Below are 22,282 nucleotides of genomic sequence, written 5' to 3' on the forward strand. Positions count from 1 at the left end.
GCAGGCTCACGGCCCCGGTGCCGGAGAGCGACTGCGGTGGGGAATGGGAGAAGCCTGCTTCCCACCTCCCTTTTCAAGGCTCACAGACAGCCTCAGTCAGGCCCCATGCCCGCCCCCACCCCATAATGAGCCTGAATCTGTTCTAAACTGAGCCAAATACGGAGCCCACCACCAGACTGGGGGCGTGTACCTCCAAGCTTAGGGGAGGCCCAGGGAGGGTGGTGTGAGGCCTGTGGGATCTCTCCTGCCTCACCCTGGCTGTCTGGCAGAGAACCTAGGAGAGACAGAAGTACCGTGCCGGCAGCCCCAGGGATGGGCAGAGGAAAATCTGCTCCTTGCAGGGTGAGGCCCCAGCTGGTTTGTGTTGAGGACGGAAGCTGCCTGTGAGCTGGGCGTTCCGCCGGGCTGGAGAAGCCCTCCCTGTAGGAAGCTAGGATGGGCGATGCTGTCAGAAACTCTGGGCCTCAGCAGGCTGCTCTGTGGCAGCCGAGGGGGAGGTGTTGAGAGGCCTCCGGATTCTGCCAGCAGAAGGTCTCGGGCAGGACTGCCCTGGTGGCGCAGTGGTTAAGAATCCGCCTGCCAACACAGAGGACACGGGTTTGAGCCCTGGCTAGGGAAGATCCCAGCCGCGGAGCAACTAAGCCCGTGCGCCACAACAACTGAGCCTGCGCTCTAGAGACCGCGAGCCACAACTACTGAGCCCGCGTGCCACGACTACTGAAGTTTGCGTGCCTAGAGCCTATGCTCCGCAACAAGAGAAGCCATGACAAGGAGAAGCCCACGCACCACAACGAAGACCCAACACAGCCAAAAAGTAATATAATTAATTAATTAATTTTTAAAAAAAGGCCTTGGGCAGCCTGGTAAGGAGGTGAGATCCATGGCTGTAGGGGTATTCAAGAGCAGGTAATGTTTTTGATGAGAACCATGAATACTGTGTCAGTTATTTCTCCAACCACAACGTCACCTCACCTATCTTTTAAAATTTTCTTAGAATGAGTAGATTTTACTTTAATAATACAAACAATCTCTCTCTCTCTCTCTCTCTCTCTATATATATATATATATATACTCGAGCAAGTGGGATGACCTCTTAGTGTGAAACATTGTTTTTGTTTGTTTGTTTGTTTTGTATAAATTTATTTATTTTTGGTTGCGTTGGGTCTTTGTTGCTGCGTGCAGGCTTTCTCTAGTTGTGGTGAGCGGGGGCTACTCTTCATTGCGGTGCACGGGCTTCTCATTGCTGTAGCTTCTCTTGTTGCAGAGCATGGGCTCTAGGCTTGCGGGCTTCAGTAGTTGTGGCACGCGGGCTCAGTAGTTGTGGCTCGTAGGCTCTAGAGCACAGGCTCAGTAGTTGTGGTTCACGGGCTTAGTTGCTCCGCAGCATGTGGGATCTTCCTGGACCAGGGCTCGAACCCATGTCCCCTGCATTGGCAGGCGGATTCTTAACCACTGCGCCACCAGGGAAGTCCCGAAGCATTGTTTAGTCACTTGGCCATCATATCATGGGTGCCTACTAAGTGGTCACATACAGAGATGAAACAGACATGTCACTCCCTCACCCTAAACTCTTCCTTGGCTCCCTGTTGCCTAGGGAACAAAGCCCAACTCCTGGGCCCAGCATTCAAGGCCCTCCATAATCTGGCCCAGCCTCCCTCTCCAGCCTTGAGCATTGCCTTCCACTGGCATTAAACTACATTCTTGACTCCCCTCCCCACCCTAATGGCCATGTGTTGGTACTCTCTATGCCTTTGCTGCTTGCCTGCAGTGCCTCCCCAAGCACCTTCACCAACAAACTCCTGTTCTTTCCCATAAAGCTGATGTCCCCTCTAGGAAGCCTTCCCTGACTGCCCCCTCCTCCAGCCCCACAGCTTTCAGGCATCCTCCGTGACCACTGGAGTCTTGGCCCGTCCCTCCAAAGATCTTGAAGGGCAGAGCCATGTCAAGGCTCTCTCAGGGTCATTCCTGAGGTTGGGCTCAGGCTCATGGCAGGGGGACATCCATGTGGCTTTGCAGAGGCCTCAAGAAGTTCCCATCAGTCCATGCAGAGCTGAGGGCCCGGAGGGACCAGCTCTGTACCCCCCTCTCGCTGGGAGCATCAGTTAGGGCTCCTTGGGCCCTTGGCCACCCTGGACACCTTCTAACCCAAAGAATCAGGCCAGGCCAGAGCAGCTGCGGCCAGCTCTGCAGGAGTGCAGGTTTACAGGCCTCAGAGGACCCCATCCTGGCATGGTGGTCAGGGCGGCAGCCTTATCCCTAGAGTCTCCTCACACCATGCCAGGCAGGGCCCTCCAAGGATGGGCGAACTCTCAGATGCTCTTGGCATCCTTGTCTCTGAGAAGGTGGGCAGGCAGGGACAGAGAGGGGACACAGAGGTTTGGGGTTGACTTTTTTCTCTTTCACATTCTAGTAAGGACCCTCCATGCATTGGCCAGGATGGTTGTGGGCTGTACCTCGCTGAGCCCTCCCCTCACTAAGGCTGCCCCACACCCAGCCTCTTAATGCAGCAAGCTCTACACCAGGCAGGATCCACCAGCCAGAAATAACAGCAGTATCCTGGGGAAGAGAGGCCTCGAGGGTGGGTGTAGGCGGAGCCAAGGTAACAGGAGAAAGGCTGATTCGTCTCCAGGCTGTGAGGCCAGTCGGTGCCCCCTGCTGCCCTCACCCCCTAGCCTGGAGGCCCCCAGCCTCGCCTGTCCTGGTGCTGTGTTCTGGTACCTCCTCTGGGCTGGGAGGAACCGTCCTAATGCCCAGGGCAGGGCAGAGGGGCCCAAAGATCACCCTTCCCTGCTTCCCGGCCCTGGCCAGAGCTGTGCCTGTGGCCTCTTTTACAATGAGGAGACGGATGGTACCCACTCCTAGCCTGCTTGTGACGATCACAGGAGCCAGCACAGCGCCTGGCATGGAGCACGTTATATACAACACACCTCTGTTTCTACGTGGGGAAACAGGCTCAGCCAGTGCTGTGATTTGAACCCAGGCCTTGGCTGTCCTGAGGAAAGAGCTCAGGGCAGGAAGGAGGCTGGCTGGGGGGCTAGAGAGGGCTCCAGTGCCAGCCTGGGGTGGGAGCTTGCACTCCTCATCACCTCCTTTGTGCAACGCCCACGGACGGGAGCCCAGAGCCCTCCCTGGGCCCCTCTGCCTGGACCAGAGACGCCGTGCTTCCTTCTGCCCCATCCCAAGTCCACGGTCGGCCTGACGCCTGGCAGCCTCAGGCTGTCCACCCCCACGCCCCACCCCCACCTTTGGAGTAGGAGCTGGAACATTTGTTGGGCATTTGTTCTTAAGTTCTCGGAAAGGAGAAGGAAGGGAGGGGCGGGCTCCCGGGGAAGGCTGCCCTGGGGACAGTCATCAGATCCTAGGAACCATGTTATTTGTTTCTGGCAGATGTGTTTACAGATGTTTATGTCTGGAGGTTGGGGAAGAAGATGTGGACCCATTCCTTTATTGGGGGGCAGCAAGTGGCGCAGCAGGGGCCCAAGGCAGGTTTGCTATCAATTATTTAATGAACCTTCCCGGCTGGCCAGGCACAGGCAAGCAAGGAAGTAGCTTTTCCAGCAGCTCTGGAGTAGGGGAATAATTCCCCCTTGCTGCTGTATCAATATTCAACTTCTTGTTTACATGTTCGGTTGGAATGTCCTCTATCTGAGAACGAGGATGAGGAGTAACTTAGGACCATATTCCTGGAAGTCTGGTTTCATGGTTCACTTGTTCCTAAATCTCTGTTTGTCCTAAAGTGGACCAGCCAGTGCAAGGCATGCTGGGAAGTTTGCTGTGAGGTGGAGGGGTCAGGACTGGACACGGCTTCGGGGCCTGACAACTGACCGTGGGCTCAAGTGTGATGTAGGCTCTGCGGTGGGGTGTGGGGAGGGCATCCACCTCCCTGGGCCGGAAGCAGCAGCAGGAGGGAACCAAGGTGGTGGGTGAGACTGAACTCAGTGGGGCGGGGGGAGGAGACGCCCCCAAACAGGAAGACGTTCCTTGTAGCCACATAGTCCACAGTCAGTGAAAATCAGAACACAGCCCCAGCCCCCATCAACTTCCAAGGAGAGAAAGAGCAGAGACGAGGTCCTGGCTGCTAGGAACAACTCAGGTGGCTGAAATCAGGAGGGCCTTTATTAGCCCACATGATATATTGGCTAAAGTACTTGGGAAGCTGCTGGTAACAAAAAGACTCCCAAATAAAGTCACTTAAATAAGGTAGAAGACTGTTTCTCTCTCACATCGCAGCCCCAACGTGAGTGCTCCAAGGCCAATGGGACCACTCTGTCATCTCCGAGATAGGGCTTCCAAAGGGCTCCAGCTGTTGCTATTTTTCAGCGAGTGAGAACAGGGGAAGAGAGTGCCCAAGGCAAACATCTTTAAGGAGATGATCCAGAATTTGCAATGGGATGTTCTGCTCACATCCCATTGGCCCAGACTTAGTCACATGGCCACACTCAGCTGCCAAGGATGCTGGGAAGTGTAGTCTGCAACTGCGGGGGGGGCACTAAATGTCCAGCTAGAACTCAGTAGGTTCTATTACTAAAAGGATGACAGGAGGAATGGACACTAGAGGACCGCTAACAGTGCCTGCCACAAGCAACAGGAGTCTGGTGATAGGGTACCTCTAGGGTTGATTAATTCACCAGCTCACCAACATATTCATGTCTTCAGGGATCCAGTATATTGACTTTTAGTCTCAGGCTGGTCCCCTCATGGCCTCAAGATGGCTGCCAGTACTACAGCATCACACCCTTAGGCACTAATGCAAAAAGGCAGAAAAGAGAATGTTCCTCCCTTGTGTCTATGAAAACTTTCTCAGAAGCCCCCTTCTCCAACTGACTTCCCCTAACTTTCCTTGGCCAGAATAGCATCATGTGTGCATTCCTGCTCCAATTACTAGCAAAGGCAGTGGAATGACCAGGATTGGCTTAGGTCGATTGAGAATAACCCCCCAGGGCATGTGATAGTTCTATGTCATTTCATTTATAAGAACTTAGAGGACAACTTAGCTGCAAAGGAGGAGTTGAACTGTGATGCAGTCCCATTACAAGGCTCAGGCAACCCCATTGTCGCTCTGGAGCTGAGATGGCCTTGCAGAGTTGTACTGAGCTGGGGCAAGGAGCTGGGTCCTTATAGTTCACATTGATCAGTCTCTGGATACAGGCTGTCTCTGGAAGAAGAAATGACCTTGGATGAGCCAGTTTCTTCAGCCCAGGCAAATGCTGCTCCCCTGGTGTTGCTGCCTCAGGAGCTTGGAGAAAGGATCCCACTGAGCCAGCCCCAGGCCTCTGAGGATGGGGTGCCAGTCAGCTGGTGCCAGAGTCTCTGAGAGGGTGGGATGCAGAGTGTGGAAAAAAATCTGAAACTGGAACTAAGTGCCACTGCTGCCTGAAGAGCCCAGAAATACACCCTTACACTTATGGTCAATCGATTTTTTTCTAAGACAATTCAATGGGGAAAAAATAGTTTTTTTCAACATATGGCGCTAGAAAACTGGATATCCACATGCAAAAGAATGAAGTTGGACCCCCCTCCTCACACCATATATGAAAACCAATTCAAAATGTATCAAAGATCTTAATGTAAGAGCTAAAACCGTAAAACTTTTAGAAGAAAACATAGGATTTAATCGTTACAATTTTGGATTAGGCAATGGTTTCTTAAACATAACACCAAAAGCACAAATAACTAAAGAAAAAAATAGTTAAATTGGACTTCATTAAAATTAAAATTTGGGGGGAATTCCCTGGCAGTCCAGTGGTTAGGGCTCCGCACTTTCACTGCCAAGGGCCAGGGTTCAGCCTCTGGTCAGGAAACTAAAATCGCACAAGCCGCACAGCACAGCCAAAAAAAAACAAACAAAAAAAAATTAAGTTTTTTTTTTAATGTTTCAAAGGACACCATCAAGAAAGTGAAAAGAGAACCCACAGAATGGAATCAATTATTTATCAGTCATATATCTGATAAGGGACTTATACCTGGAATATATAAAGAATTCTTACAACAAAAAAATTTTAAAATGGACAATGGATTTGAAAGGCATTTCTCCAGGGAAGATATACAATGACCAAAAAGCACATTAAAAGATGTTCAACATCATTAATCACTAGGGTAATGGAACCAAAGCCACAATGAGATACCACTTCACACCCACTAAGATGGCTATAATCAGAAAGACAGACAATGACAAGTGTCAGAGAGATGTCATACATTGCTGGGGGAATGTAAAAACGGTGCAGCGGCTTTGGAAAACAGTCTGTCAATTCCTCAAAAAGCTAAGCATAGAGTTACCACATGACCCAGAAATTCCCTTCCCAGTTGTATACCCAAGAGAACTGAAAACACATATCCACATAAAAACATGTATGTGAATGTTCATAGCAGTACTATTATTATAGCCAAATGCATTAACAACCCAAACATCTATCAGCTGATGAATGGATATATCCATACAATGGAATATTATTCAGCAATTAGAGGGAATGAGGTACTGACACGTGCTACAACATGGATGAACCTTGAAAACATGCTGAGTGAAAGAAGCCAGACAGAAAAAGCCACATATCGTGTGGTTCCATTTATATGGAATGTCCAGAATAGGCAAATCCATAGAGACAGAAAATGGATTAGTGGCTGAGGGAGGGGGGAATGGGAGTGACTGCTAATAGGAATGGCAGTTCTTTCTGGAATGATGAAAATGTTCTAAAATTAGTGATGATGATTGCCTAATTCTGTGAATATACTACAAAAAACCACTGGGCAAATGTTATGGTGATAATAATAATATTATTTTAAATATATAATTTATATTTTATATATTATATATATATATTTATTTTAGTTATTTATTTTGGTCCCTTGGATAAGGAGCCTAACATGGCCCCCTGGCAGTCCCAGCTTCCAATTCAGTGGAACCATTGTTCTGTCCACTGTTGGAAACATTTCCCCTTGCAAGTTTCAGGAACAGGAAACAAAAATTCCATGAGTGATTACTGGGTGTAGTCATGATTCCTCACTGTGTGTTCTGTTACGGGATATGTTGGCCTCTGATTCAGCACATACGCTTTATCCTCTAAGTCAGGACCCCATTTTTCAGGTGTTGCCTCCCAACTAGGGACATACCTTGAGTCTTCAGTAGGTCACGCCCCATATTCTTGGACCAGCTGTTTCTGGGTGGTGAAGTACCTTAGAGACAATAGCTTAATAAAGGCTCACTCTGCCCTGGAAGATCCCTTGCTGGGTTGTGGATGAAGTGTGCCCAGCTGTGCTCGCCAGTGCTGCTGAGCAGGGCCCGTGGCAGAGGAAGGGCCGGGGGAGCAGCACCTTTGACCCCAGCTTGGTCTAAAGTCACGAGATGTGACCCCCACCCCACCCCCAGCTGAAATTTTCAGCAAGAGTTCATTTTACTGGAGTCTGGGAGGAAACAACAAGGATTGAATAGTGAAGGCTGAGAGAGAGAACATTTTACCACCAAGATCCTGCAAGATAATATTCAAAATGAAAATAATGGGGACTTCCCTGGTGGTCCAGTGGCTAAGGCTCTGCGCTCCCAATGCAGGGGGCCCGGCTTCGATCCCTGGTCAGGGAACTAGATCCCACATGCTGCAACTAAACATCCCGTATGCCGCAACTAAAGTTCTATAAAAAACGAAATAAATTAATTAAAAAAAAAAAAGAAAATGCTGATGAGCCAAAATAATGTGAATGTACTGAACACTACTGAACTTTACACTTAAGAATGGTTGAGGGGCTTCCCTGGTTGTGCAGTGGTTAAGAATCCACCTGCCAATGCAGGGAACACGGGTTCGAGCCCTGGTCCGGGAAGATCTCACATGCCGCGGAGCAACTAAGCCCGTGTGCCACGACTACTGAGCCTGCGCTCTAGAGCCCACAAGCCACAACTACTGAGCCCACGTGCCGCAACTACTGAAGCCTGCACGCCTAGAGCCCGCGCACTGCAACGAAGAGTAGCCCCCGCTCGCTGCAACTAGAGAAAGCCCGCGCTCAGCAACAAAGACCCAATGCAGCCAAAAATAAATAAATAAATACATTTTTTTAAAAATGGTTGAAAGGATACATTTTATGTTATGTATATTTTACCACAACCAATCTTTTGTTTTTGCTTTGTTTTTTTTTTTTTTTTGGCCACGCCACGTGGCATGCAAGATCTTAGTTCCCCGACCAGGGATGGAACCCACGCCCCCTGCAATGGAAGAACAGATTCTTAACCACTGGACAGCCAGGGAAGTCCCCACAATTAATTTTTGTAAATCAAAATAAAAAGGAGATGGGAAGTGTGAGGCAAGGTCAGGAAGCACTATGGCAAAGTCAGTGGCTGAACTTGAAAGCCATGCAAAAGATGTGCGTCAAGTTTGTGCTTAAAAGATGGAAATCCTGAACCTAGATTTCCTCAAATTTCAGGGAAATCGAAGCACCTCCTTATTTGCCTTTAGCAATCCACTGTTTTAATAGCAGCATGGAACTCTCTTATAACAAAACCTTTCTTGGTTTGAAAGAACACAGCTGACTCCAGTGAATAATTTTCTATTTAAATGGAGGAGGGGGGGAATGATGATGGTGACGATTGGTTTTCCAGCCCTTATTCTCAGCCAAGCACTAGCATAAGCACTTTATACATGTTAACTCATTTAATCCTCACACTCACCCTTTGAGGAAGGGTGTATATTGACCCCACTTTGCAAGATCTGGAAGCACCTTCTAAGTCAGGATAATTCATTTGTAGTCAATGTCATTTTTACATTGGTCTTTAACCAATTTCCGCTTCCTCCATGTTTGGCCAGTCTGACTCCTGACAAGCCATGCCAGGTGAGTCCGCCTGGATAGGAGCACCCCATCAGAAAGAGGCCAGCATGGGGACTGTGCCCCTGGAAACAGCTACCTGGCTTCCCTGCCCTCAGACCTCTGTCCTCAGCCGATGCTGCCCCGTCACCCTCTCCTCCATTTCTGCCACTGCCTGAGCCTCGCCATGGCTAGGGCTCCAGGCTCCATCCCCTGGTAACCCCACCTCCCCTCTCACTTCTGATGTCATCTCCCCTAAGCCCTGAGCCTCCCCATTCTCTTCCCTCTCTGTCCCAGGAAAGTCTCTACATGCCCAAAAACCTCAGAGAAACCAAATAAACCTGAATATTTCTTCACCAGGAAACTCCACATCCTAACCACGCAGGAAAAAAAAGTTTTTTGTTTTTTTTTTTTTAAATCAGAGTTCATAAAACCCCCGATGACTTTGTGATGTTTTGGTAGAGAAAAAAACAAACAAAAAGCAGCATTTCACAAAATGGATTTCTGGCCATTGCAAAGTGATCATAAACTGTCCCAACTTCCCAGAGAGACTGAAAAGAAAATTCATCTGCCATCACCTTCTTACTTTCCATTTGGGTTTTAAATGCAGTCCCACCCCCAGTTCGATTACCGAAGTTCGGAACTGAGGTTGAGGGAAAATATTCACACGAAGAAAAAGAGATCGGCATCCAATCCAGAGCCAAGAAACTGCTGGAAGACTTCAGCCCAGCCCAACCCTTTCCCATCACAAAGCCACAGAATTTCAGGACTGGGAGGAACTGTAGACCTACTGGCCCAGCTGTTACATCCCTGGATAAGCACTTTCCCTTCCATTTGGATTGTCTATAAATTACCGTACAATTTGAGATGCGGAAACAAACACTGAAATTAACAATGACTTAAAGAAGGTAGAATTTTATTTCTCTCTTAGGTAAGAGGCCAGAGGTGGGGAGTCAGGGCTCAAGGATTTAGCTGCTCCCCAAAGTCATTCAAACACCCCAGGCTTCTGCTGCCCTGTCTGTCCCTCCACACTCAGCTTTCATCTCATGGTCCAAAGCAGTTGCTCCAGCTCCGGCCATTGCACCCATAGTCAGCCAGCAGACCTGACCCAGAGATCACTCCCATCACTTCTGTTCTCAAGGGAAGCTGGGGGAAAAAAAAAAAAAGCAGTTGTTATTTGGGAAGCCAGGTGCCCAGCTAAAAAGTCTACTGCTACATAAGACAGAGAAATGGCTATTGGGGAGGAACTGGCCATGTCTGCCACAGAGGGCTCCTAGGGGAAAATGCAAGTCATTCTATGGCACAAATTTCCAGAATGAGTTGTGCTGAAACATAATGAATGTCACATTTTGTTTTATTTGGCACTCGCTAGCATCTTGGGCACAGTTCCACTTTGTTGTTAATGCCAAAATTGCATCTCAAGAAAAAATGTAATGACTACTGGCCTTTGCTGCTAGTTCAGAGGGTGGGCTCTGGAGGCAGACTGCTCAGGTTTGACTCTGGGCCCTCTTCCTACAAGCCAAATGGCTTTGGGCAAGTTACCTACCTGTTTGTGACTCAGTTTCCGCGTCTGTAAAATGGGGATAATCATTGTCCCTGCCTTACTTGACTGTTGTGAGATTGCATGTGGGAGTACCCAGCACCATACTGGGCACATAGGAAAAGCTTGATAAATGCTAGTTCTATTATTCTTCCACCCCCTGAGCCTCTAGTCCCATTTCTGAGTCTCAGTTTCCTCATATGTAAAATCAGGGATGTGGTAGCTAGTCTCCAAAGATGAATCCAAACAATCCCTACCCTCTCTGTACACATATGCCCCTCCTCCATCAAGATGTGGAGCTTACATGTAACCCCTTGAGTCTGGGTTGGGACTAGGACCCAGTGGAAGTGATGGCCACTCTGGGCCTGACCTTTAAGAAAACAGGCAGCTTTCACTTCCTCCCTCTTGGAGCTCAAATGCCATGCTGTGAGGAAGCCCAAGCAGCTGCATGGATAGGCCCACATGGAAGGCTACTAGGCTCCCAGCTCACCCACAGTCTCCACTGAGCTCCCAGCCTTGTGAGTGAGCCATCTGGGAAGTGGACCTTCCAGGTAGTCAGCTATCCCAGCTGATGCCATGTGGAGCTGTGTCAGTCGCTGTTAGACTGAGGAACAAGTCCTGAGAGCAGGTGAGGGGATTAAGACGAGACGGGGTCAGGAGGGTGGTGTACAAGCACACACACACTTTATTTCCCATCAAAACTCTTTTTATAGATTGCAGTAGGCAATACATGTTTTTGTTAAAATCACAAGACAGAATCATCAGACAGTATTTCCTTAATGTTGAAGTTATAGTACAAAACATTCTGCAAACCAGAATATAAACGTGCGTGAGAACAGACTGTGATTACCAAAATATGCCAAGGACAAACTATAGTTAGAGAAACCGGAAGCAACCTCACAGGCCAAGACTCATATCTTCTCTAATAACTCTTTCGGGTCCTGTCAAGAATTAAGCAGGACTTTGCCATGCTTTAAGCTGCAAGGACTGTGTCAGCTTGCAGCTGGTTCCCGACAGAGCTGAGAGATGGTCCTGCTGAGCCTATGAAATTGCAAACTGTGAGCAAAGAAATGACTGTTATTTTAAGCTACTAAATTTGGGGGTGGTTTTTTATGCAGTGATAGACGACCAGAAGGCAATTTGATATGTAGAAGTAGGATGCTATTGAAATAAAAACTTTAGGGACTTCCCTGGTGGTGCAGTAGTTAAGAATCCACCTGCCAATGCAGGGGACATGGGTTCGATCCCTGGTCCGGGAAGATCCCACATGCCCTGGAGCAACTAAGCCCATGCACCACAACTACTGAGCCTGCGCCCTAGAGCCCGTGAGGCACAACTACTGAGCCTGAGTGCCACAACTACTGAAGCCCGTGCACCTAGAGCCCATGCTCCGCAACAAGAGAAGCCACCACAATGAGAAGCCCGCACACCTCAATGAAGAGTAGCCCCTGCTCGCCGCAACTAGAGAAAGCCCGTGCGCAGCAACGAAGACCCAACGCAGCCAAAAATAATTAATAAATAAATAATTAAATTAAATTAAATTAAAACTTTAAACATGTGGCATTAGTTTGGGAACCAGATGGCAGGAAGGGCCTCGAGGAAACTGTGAAAGCTTAAAGAACAGTGAGGAGAGTGCTATTGGATGCTGAAGAAAATAGGACCCCAGTTATGTAGCCGAAGTTGGATAAAAGCAGACGCTTGTTTTAATCTCCTCCTATTCACCTCTTTGGTGAGAGAGGGATCCCCCATCTGAAGGTGGTGGGAATGGCTGAAAATACAACACCCAACACTGGACAGATGAGACAGCAATCTGTTTACGCATCATATATACTCACAGCCCAGGGAAAGAGGACACTGTACACCATGTAGACCCACACCTAACTTGCCCTCAGGAACAGTGTGAACAACCAGGGGCGGGGAAGCCAGGCTCTGCAGTATCAAGAGGGTGAGGTGCCTCTGGTTCCCATGGGCGGATGTGATGGGGTTTGTTTGTATAATTCCTCAGGCTGCCAGGGGGCTGAAACCCGCTTCACAGGGATAAGCAGGAATTGTACCAGGTCCGTGTGACAAGGTGGGTTGTTTAGCTAGGGGACCTTATCCACAGGAACGGAGTTCTTGTGCAGGGCATTTGCTGTCAGGCCATTTGAGGTTCTCCCAATTTCACCAGAAGTCAAGGCAGTACATAACACTGGGCCTAAATTTTAGTCTTTATACCACAATGCTTAGCAAAACCAGTGGCTGTGGTGGTGTGGAAGATAGACCAAGTGTCCAGTGAAGATGTAGGTCTGGTTAAAGGAACTACCAGGCATAATGTTGAAAATGCCAGGTATCCTCTGCCAGCTGCCTGTGATAAAATACAAGAGGAATTAGGATCCAAAAAGAAGCTGGTCAGGTTTTAAGCAGAATTAAGAGGAAATACAAAGGAGCTAGGATTTGTTGGCTTCAGACATATAAACTATTATGTATTTCATTTCTTTAGGAATGAGGTTGTCAGGATGAATGTTTTCAAAAAAATCTTGGCTGTGTTTGTGCCGAGGACAGAGCCTGGCATGCTGCTTAACTGCATTATTATTTGAAAAAATGCATTCCGATGCCTGTGTCCTGCCACAGGTCCTGTGTCAGTTTCAGCAAGTTCTTTACCTGCAAATAGTCTGTTTCTGTGAACAGTTTAATTAAGCAGAGCAAGTGACCGGAGCAACAAGCAGGGCACCTAGGGAGCTGAGATGACCAAAAAGTACCAGAAGGTAGTATTTCCCAGGCAAAGTTAATTTTTTCTGCTTCAACCGCCATAATATTGTTTCCCAGAGAAAATGGTCAGTGATGTCAAATAGGGGACGCAGAGGGCTCAGGGGCTGGTCGCTCTGAGGTTCCTCCAGGGAGCCAGTGGGCATGTAGGAAGTGGGCAGGTCAGGCTGCCACAGGTCCAGTTCACTATGCAGGTTTTCTCACCCACGTTTTCTTGTTTAAGTCACACACCCACCTTACTAAGTTGTCATAAACATTCCCATTTTAGAGATGAGGTTATCAAGGCTCAGAGAAGTCATCAAGATTTGAACTCCTGTCTCTGGGAATAAAACTCATGCTCTTTCAACCACACCAGGAAGTCCCAAGCTGTCTCCCAAAGACCCTGCCCTGTGACTACCCAGGGGACCCACCAGAGTCCCCGATCTCAGATAGGAATGAAAACAGACTACATGGCAAATCCCATCCTTTGCATGTTACAATGCACAAACCTGCAAAGCTCATCTGTGTCAATGAGCAGGGTGGGGTGTGGACACCCCCAGACCCCACTCTGACTTGGGCCAGACGCTCTCTTCACAGGGCACTTTTGCAGTGTCACTCATTCAACTACTATATATCGTGGACTACCATGCACCAGTCCCTGGTACAGTGGACTGTGTCCAGCCTAGGGCCAGACTGCCTAGGCCTGAATCACATGCAGCTGTGTGATGCTGAGTAGGTGGCCTCAGTTTCCTCATCTGTGGAATGGTGGTAATACAGACATCTACCTCCCAGAGTGGTCAGAAGGAATGGATGATTCAAGGTGTATTGCACAGTGTCAGGCATATAGCAAGCACTCTCCTTTCGTTATCATCATCTGATGAACAGATGAATGGAATTCATTGCAAAACTGTAAGATAGACAGGAAAGGCTATAATTAACCCCATTTTATAGATGAGGAAATTGAAGCTCAGAGGCATTAAAAAGGTTGCAGAGACAGAATGGGTACAGTTATTCTTATTTTACAGATGAGGAAACTGAGGCTCAGGGAGATAAGTAACAAGCTCAAGGTCAAAGTCAGTGTCAAAGGCAGGCCTAAATGCTCTAGCCCAGGCTCCCCCTCTGCCCTCAGTAATATCCCCCTCTTTGGAATTCTGCACTAACGCAGCAGGATTTCACAGAGGGCACAGGTAGCCTTCGTCACCAATGGCCAAGAGGACAGGTGGCCTGAGATGGTGTAGGTCCTGCAGTAGCTTGTACCTTCCAGCCAAATCTGCCTGTGGCCTCACCCGTTCAGGTCTCACCTGCTCAGGTGCTGCAGGAAGTCCCCTGGAAAATGTTGGCTCAGGAACGCCCCTCCCCCTCTCCCACTGGGCTCAGCACCTGTGCCTGCCCAGGTGGATGGAGACAGGGGGGCTGGACTTGGAGACCCGCAGGACCTCACCCTCAGCTGGCTGGATCAGAGGGCCCTGGCGCTCTGCCTGAATTGCACCATTATTGCTTCCTTTGGGTTTAAGGTGGTATGTACCCGGAACTTCCCCACGAAGCAGAAATTACCCTGAGGGAGGACTATTAAGAGTTCTTAATGGGTTGAAGAAAGAAAGGGAGGGGCTGGGTGTGTTTCTCGATTTTTAGTGAAAGGAAGTAGTTTGTTTTGAAGGGAGGGTAGTGGAAAGGGATGGAAGAAAGTTCCAGAGTGTGGAAGTCGGAGGGGGAGTTGACTGGCACTTATGAGAGGTTTGGGGAAGACTGCTGTTAAGAAGCGCTCACGTGGATTAAGCACGTTCTTTTGCCAGGCTCTGTCCTCAGCCCTGACCTGCGCGACCTCATTGAACCCGCCAGGTGGGGACGCCTAGCGTTGAGCCCTCCACACGGCCCGCCCCGCGGACGCCAACTCGGCCTCCATTCGAGCGCTTCATCCAACAACCTCTGCAGCCCCTGGGTCGCAGGCGCAGGAGAACTGCGGGACAGGGCTAGAAATGCTGAGGGCAGCGGGGGAATAAACCGGAGAAACGAAGGCGAGGGAAGGAGCTGGAGACGGAGACAGGGAGGATTATCGTGAGCGCTGGAGGCTCGGTGCTGCCTCCTTGAGGTTGCGCGGGGGACCTAGACGGAGGGCCCGGAGGCTCCAGGGGACACCCGCCGCCTCCCGGGGAGTCTGCGGGCGCCCTCGACCACAGCCACGGGGGTGGGGACGCAGGTCTCGGCAGGCGGACCCCCGACCCCTCACCAGAGCCCCGGCCGGCCTCTCCCACCCTGGGCTTTCGGCGCTCCCAGCATCCCCAGCTCTCCCACCTCCGGGCGCTTGTTCAAGCTGTGCCCTCTGCCTGAAACACTTCATCCAGGCATTAAACTCCTCGTCCTCCCGGGCCTCCCCAGGCAGCCTCCCTTGGCCGTGCACCGCGCCCCTGGCCAGAGTTTCTGCTCCTGCCTCCGGTTTCCCCGGAGCCCCACAGCCCTCGGGTACAGCGTCCTCTCCTCCCCACCGAGGGGTCCGCAGGGCTGCGATGGACAGACGCCGAATGAACTGGAATATCTGGAGCAGCGAAGACGCGGGGCGTGGAGGGTAAACCCCCGCCGACTCGCACACCCGCCCCCCAGGACCGGCTACGTGGTTGAAGGGACAGCAGGACCTGGCGCGGGCGCAGGGAGCCTTTTCCTGGCCCGAGGGCGCCCCCTGGGGGCCGGAGCCGCCCAGCAGGTACGTTCCCTGGCTCGGCGCGCCCCCGCGTCTGATCCTCGACCCCGGGCGCCTCTGAGAGCCTCCCCCCACCTCTCCCCAGGGCCCTCGTGGTCTGGGAGGACCGACTGTATCGATAGGTCTGTGAGTCAGAGGGTGCGCCTCCTCGATGAATACCCGGGCGACGAGAAGGAGCGGGCGGGAGGGCAGATCCGAATCAGCACGGACCCGGCCTTTCGTCCCGGACTCCCCCTCCTCTGGGTGACACGCGCACACTGTGCGCACACACGCACGCGCCGGGTGCACACGCTTGACGCACGGCCCACCCCACACATGCACTCACTTGTGCACACACTGACACACACGACACTCGCTCGCACACCTTACCTGTGCATGCGCGCGCACACACGTAGACACACCGCCCTTTCTGTAAGCGTGGTCCACCCTTCTGCCCACCTCACCTCGCCTGGGTCATCACCAGATGGTGCTCCCCAGGCCTTGCCGCCCCCCTTCCCCAATCCCTCTTGCTGCTCAGGTTAGTTGCAGGGCTGGGGTGGTATTCCCCAGCTTCCCGGAATCCCCGGTGGTGCCCACCTTCCAGACCAGGCCTTTAAACTCCCCACTCACTCATGACCCACTCATGTGCCAGAACCCCCACCCCCACCCCCACCCCGGAACAGAATACGGGATAAGCTAGCCCTGTTGTGAGAGTGGTGTTGACAATGACTAGCGTGACTGCACCTTAACCCGGAGTGAGGAGCCGTGGTGGTGGAATTTTAGGTCATGTGACAGGCGGGGGGCGGGCTCTCTGCAGTCTCCCCCAGCCTCTTTATTGACTAATTCATCATTCCTCCTCCTCAATTTGAAATGCCACCTTTATACTTAGGTCTATTTCTGGACTCTCAAAGGGTTCCATTGATGTCTACTCTGCATTGGACAGAACCAATTATTCTCATCTAGGGAGAGCAATAGGGCTTTCCGTGGGGCTGGGAGCCTCCTCTCACCGCCTGCTCCCGCTTTGGTTTCCCTGTGTAGGGGAGGAAGACTTCCTGCTACCCTCTTAGGTTCTGTGGCCAAGAATTAACTGACATAAGACAGATTACCAGGAGAAAAGCATATAAACTTATTTAGTATCTTTAGGTGTACAACATGGGAGTCTCCAGAAGAAAAATGAAGACCCAAGGAAGCCATTGGGCCCCAAAGCTTATATGCCTTTTTACATAAAGAAGACACTTTGTGGGGATGTGACAGGATGAAGGGGCTGGGGCCCGGGCAGTAAGTTGTAGGACAGTGACAAGGAAATACGTGGGGAAAACTAATAGAAAATCAGGGTTATTTTATTTATTTATTTATTTATTTATTTATTTATTATCTATTTGGCTGCACCAGGTCTTTGTTACCACCTGTGGGATCTAGTTCCCTGACCAGGGATTGAAGCCCGGGCCCCCTGCATTGGGAGCGAGGAGTCTTAACCTCTGGACCACCAGGGAAGTCCCAACTGGGGTAATTTTAGCAGTTTGTACAGATCCCCTTCAGCATCGACCCCCAGTCTCTGGTGATAAGAATGTTCTCTTCCTGGTGCAGGGAGGGCACCTTTCTCTTGGGAAGTGTATGACCTGCTTTTAGGTAGAAAGGGGAGGGCAGAGAGTCCCTCCTGCATCTTCTGTTTCTCAAGTACATTTAGCTCAAAGTAATCAGTGTTCCAAAGCAGCATATTCTGAGGTGGGATGTTCTGAACCCTTTTACCTGGAAGGGATTTTTTCCCAACACTTAGATCTCTGGCCCGTTGTGTCACCATCAGAGCATTAGATTTGTTAAAATTGATGAACTAATATTGATACGCTATTATTTACAAAAGTCCACCATTTACATTAGAGTCCGTGCTTGGTGTTGCACAGTGCTATGAGCTTTGACAAATGTAAAATGTCACGGAGCCACCATTACAGTATCACACAGAATAATTTCACTGCTCTGAAAATCCACTGTTTGTCCTTCAAAATCCACCTATTCATCCTTCTCCTCACTCCCCCAGAACCCCAGGTGTTGATCTTTTTACTGTCTCTATAGTTTTGCCTTTTCCAGAATGTCATATAGTTGGAATCATATAGTATATAGCCTTTCCAGACTGGCCTCTTTAACTAATCAATAGCATTTAAAGCTACTCCGTGTCTTTTTGTGATTTGATAGCTCATTTCTTTTTAGCACTGAATAATATTCCGTCGTTTGGATGTATACTCCACTATCCATTCACCTAGGGAAGGACATCACTGTTACTTTCAGGTTTGAGCAATTATGAATAAAACTGCTATAAACATCCACGTGCAGGTTTTTGTGTGGACATAAGTTTTCAAGTCAGTTGGGTAAATACCTAGGAGTGTGATTGCTGGATCATATGGTAAGGCCGTGTTTAGCTTTGTGAGAAACCACCAAACTGTCTTCCAAAGTGGCTGTTTTGCATTTTCACCAGCAATGAATGAGAGTTCCTGTTGTTCCACCTCCATGTCGGTATTTGGAGGGTTTGTTGGTTTGTTTGTTTGTTTTTGAGTTTTTTGGGTTTTAGCCGTTTGGATTTTAACAGGTCTGTAGTGGTATCTCACTATTGTTTTAATTTGCAATTGCTTAATATATATGATATTGGCCATCTTTTCCTGTGCTTATGTGCCATCTGTATATCTTCTTTGGTGAGGTGTCTGTTTGGATCTTTTGTCTGTTTTAAACTGGGTTTTCTTATTGCTGAAGAGTTTCTTATTAGAAGAGTTCTTTGTATATTTTGGATACAAGTTCTTTATCAGATATGTGTTTTTCAAGTATTTTCTCACAGTCTGTTACTTGCCTTTTCATTCTCTTGAGTTCTACTTTAAAAAGCCCATTGTTGCCACCATCTACGCTGCAGCCTCTAACCCAGCTTCCATCAGTAGTAAGAAGGATATATCGATCCCTGACTTCCTTGTCCTCCTCTCAGTGGGTTTGAACTTGGACCGGGGAAAAGGGTCCATGTATTAAGCCCCTAAAACCCTAATCCCTACTCCTGCAAGTGTTGTAATGAAGATCAAATGGTGTGGTCTTTATAAAGCCCTTGGAACAGGGCCTGGAATATAATAAATGCTCAATTACCTTAGATGATTATAATAACAAGCATTATCTCTTTTAATAGCTAATGGAGTCAGTCCTTCCTCGTTACTCTTCCTTTTCAGAATTTTCCTACAGCTATTCTCACACATTTACTCTTCTAGATGAATCATTTGATTAATTTTTAAATATCCTGTTCGAATTTTATTAAATGATTAAGTAATTTAGAAAAAATAGACATTTTAATGATGTTGGGTTTCTCATACAAGAATAAAGCCTGTCTTTTTATTTTTTAATAAATTTATTTATTTATTTATTTAGGCTGTGTTGGGTCTTCGTTGCCACATGCGGGCTTTCCCTAGTTGCGGTGAGCGGGGGCTAAAAGTTTTCATTGCGGTGCGCGGACTTCTCATTGCGGTGGCTTCTCTTGTTGCAGAGCACAGGCTTCAGTAGTTGTGGCTCACGGGCTCTAGGTGCGTGGGCTCAGTAGTTGTGGCACAGGGGCTTAGTTGCTCTGCGCTATGTGGGGTCTTCCCGGATCCCGGACCAGGGCTCAAACCCATGTCCCCTGCATTGACAAGCGGATTCTTTACCACTGCACCACTAGGGAAGTCCCTAAAGCCTGTCTTTTTATTAAAGTCTTTATACCCCTTTCTTCACATAGAGCTTACACAATCCTTGCTGAAGGATTTTTTCTTAAATGCCATGATGAATGAGGTCTTTTCTTCAGAGACATTCTAATCAATTACTATATATCTATATTTATAAATAGACAATTGATTTTTTTTTCTTTTTTTCCTTTTTTTAAGTTCTTTTTGACAATTGATTTTTTTAATAAACTATTTTTTGGAGCAGTTTTAGGTTCACAGCAAAACTGAGTGGAAAGGTACAGAGATTTCCCATATACTCCCTGCCCCACACGTGCAGAACCTCTCCCATATCAATGTTCCCCAGCAGAGTGGTGCATTTATTACAATTGATGAAGCTACATTGACACATCATTGTCACCCAAAGTCCATTAGGGTTCATTCTAGGTGTACATTGTATGGGTTTGGACAAATGTGTAATGACATTTGTCCACCGTTATAATCTCACACAGAGTAGTTTCACTTGATTTTTAAATATTAATTTTTTCTAATCTCCTTGAAGTTTCTAATAGTTTTTCTAATTGATTCTCTTAGCTTTTCCGGGTAATAATCTAAAAACAGTGAAATTTTGCATCTGCATTTCCAAAACTTAATCTATTTTATTTGTGTGTCCTAATTGCCTGGGTTAGCTCCCCCAGAACAGCATTAAATGGTAGTGGTGACAGGAAGTCCTTGCCTTATTCCAGAAGTTAATGGAAATGCATCTACTGTTTCACCAGTGAATATAATACTGGTTTTTAGTGTCATATATTTACATATTTTTATCATGTTAAAGCATAAAATCTGTTCCTATATCAATAAAGTCATTTTCTAAAATTAAGAATGGATGTTGGACTTTATCAAATACCACCTTAGCATCTACTGAGATGCTTATTTGGTGTTTCTCCCATAATCAATATATTTGGTGAAAGATAGGATTCTCTACAATTCAGTAAACAAGGCTCACAGAGGTCAGGTCACCTGCCCAGGGTCACACAAGGGGAAGGTGGCAGAGCTAGGGTCTCTTTCTTTGAGCCCAATGTTGCCTGCTCTGAATGCCTGTGACCTTGCAGCTCCTGGGACACCCGCACCCCTGGTCCCCTGCCAGGCCTTACCCACCCCTTGCTGGCACAGTCCATATAGCTTCCGCGGCACCCATGGCCCTGCTCTCCTGCAGGAGAAGCTGGCCCAGCTCAGCAGCCGCCCATGTCTCACCTGTGAACACAGCTTAACACAGGAGACTAGCCTTGGTGAGTGGAGAGGTATGGAGCAGTCACAAGTAGGAGGGTAAGAGAGAAAGACGTTTCCCTCCCTTCCACCAGGTTTGATAAAGAGGGAGGAGCGGGCCGCTGCCCTCCAGGCAGAGGAAGGATCTAAAGGGGGCAGAGAGAGCAGGTTCCGGTGGGCATGTGGGCTCAGACGAAGAACGTCAGGCTTTATATCAAGTCTACCCTGGTCATCCCAGGTCTCTGCCCCGGCTTTGCTGTGTGATCTGGACAGGGCCCCAGTTTCTGGGTGCTAACTGAGGCACAGAGACCCATGAGGAGGACCCTGGGGTTCTGGGCTGGGACGTGAGGTAGGCGGCAGGGGAGGAGCTGGCCCACTTTGCTTTCTGCTCTGGGTGCCACCGCCAGGCGCTGCCTGCCCACCCCCACCTGGAACAGCTGAGCCTGGAGGTGTCTCAGAGCCCCAGCAGGATGAGCATTTATTATGGTGACTCTGCCCTAGGAATATATATATTTAAAAATATATATATTTTGCATGCATTGTCTCATTTGCTTTAAATTAACTTATTGTAATTAAATCCTCAGAATAGTCCCACCTGGAAGATGACGAGGTCTTCTCAGTGTTGAGTGTTTTACATACCATCTCATTTACCCCATTTTACAGAGGAGGAGATTGAGGCCCAGGGAGGGAAAATAACGTACCCAGGGTTGTTCAGGGGGGTGGTGGCAGGGATGTTAGTATTCCAGCCTTCTGTAGACTTTCTGAGACCTACAAGGTCACCGCGGGGCTCCGTCCTCCTGTCACCACTTGGCCACACCAGTGAAAAAAAACAGTGTGAGGGGCAGGAAGGGACTGCCAATTAGCTGAGGGCCTCCTGGGATTGAACCCCACTTTACAAATGACAAAACTGAGAATTCCAGTGGCCTGCCTGAGGCCCCGGAGCAGGTAAGAGGTGGAGGCCAGATTCAGATGGGGTTGCCTGACGCTGCTCTGCGTGGAAAGTGAGGGCAATGCCCGTTTCCTCTCTCCTTTTTCAGGGTTTTCAGTCATTCTCATATTGTCCACCTGGGGGCGCTGGATAACAAGGCTGCGGCGGGAGCTCTGCAGAGAGATCTGTGCGCCGACTGGCCTAGGACGCCTCCCCTCTGGGCTGCACTGTTCCCTCCTGCTTCCGCTCACCTGCTCCTCCCCAACACCTGCCCAGCGGCCCGGGCAGACCACCAGGGGGCATCTTTTGCTCACCCTCCAGAGCCCTGAGTGTGAGAGGCCAGGCCTGTACTGACCAAGATCACACATCCGGCCTAGATCAGGATAAGGGCGGTCTGGCCCTACTTCTCTGGCCTCTCACCTGACCAGCCAGGCCCCGGGCCCTGCCCCCTCGCCTTTTCCATCACCAGAACTCCTCCTCTTCCTTCTCCATCTTTGTCCTAAAGCTGAGGGCCCAGACAGATGGCTGTGACCTCACGGGGCTGCTCACAGGCTCACGGGAGAAGTCTGGCCTTCCCTCCTCTTGATGCCCACCCCCATCTACCTCTCTGTCACCACCTGTTTCTGGGCCTGAGCCCCCATTCCTGCAGCTCCTGAAGGCAGGCCCACAGGGGCCTCCATGCAGTGTGCTGAGTACACCAACAGCAC

At 49.2% G+C, this 22,282-nt stretch overlaps 2 long non-coding RNA genes across 2 annotated transcripts in view; both read right to left on the reverse strand.

Moving 5' to 3' along the window:
* LOC309641093 overlaps window positions 1–21,254 on the reverse strand; it is a 299,958-nt gene extending 278,704 nt beyond the window's left edge. Inside the window, exon 1 of the long non-coding RNA XR_014252523.1 lies at window positions 19,615–21,254. This is a non-coding gene — a long non-coding RNA (uncharacterized lncRNA). The remainder of the gene's footprint in view (window positions 1–19,614) is intronic.
* The window catches only part of LOC309641080, a 349,060-nt gene that overhangs the window by 311,736 nt on the left and 15,042 nt on the right, over window positions 1–22,282 (reverse strand). The gene's annotated exons all lie outside the window — the stretch shown is intronic.

The sequence above is a fragment of the Balaenoptera physalus genome (genome assembly GCF_965194825.1).
Source record: "Balaenoptera physalus genome assembly, chromosome: 13".
Lineage (NCBI taxonomy): Eukaryota > Metazoa > Chordata > Mammalia > Artiodactyla > Balaenopteridae > Balaenoptera > Balaenoptera physalus.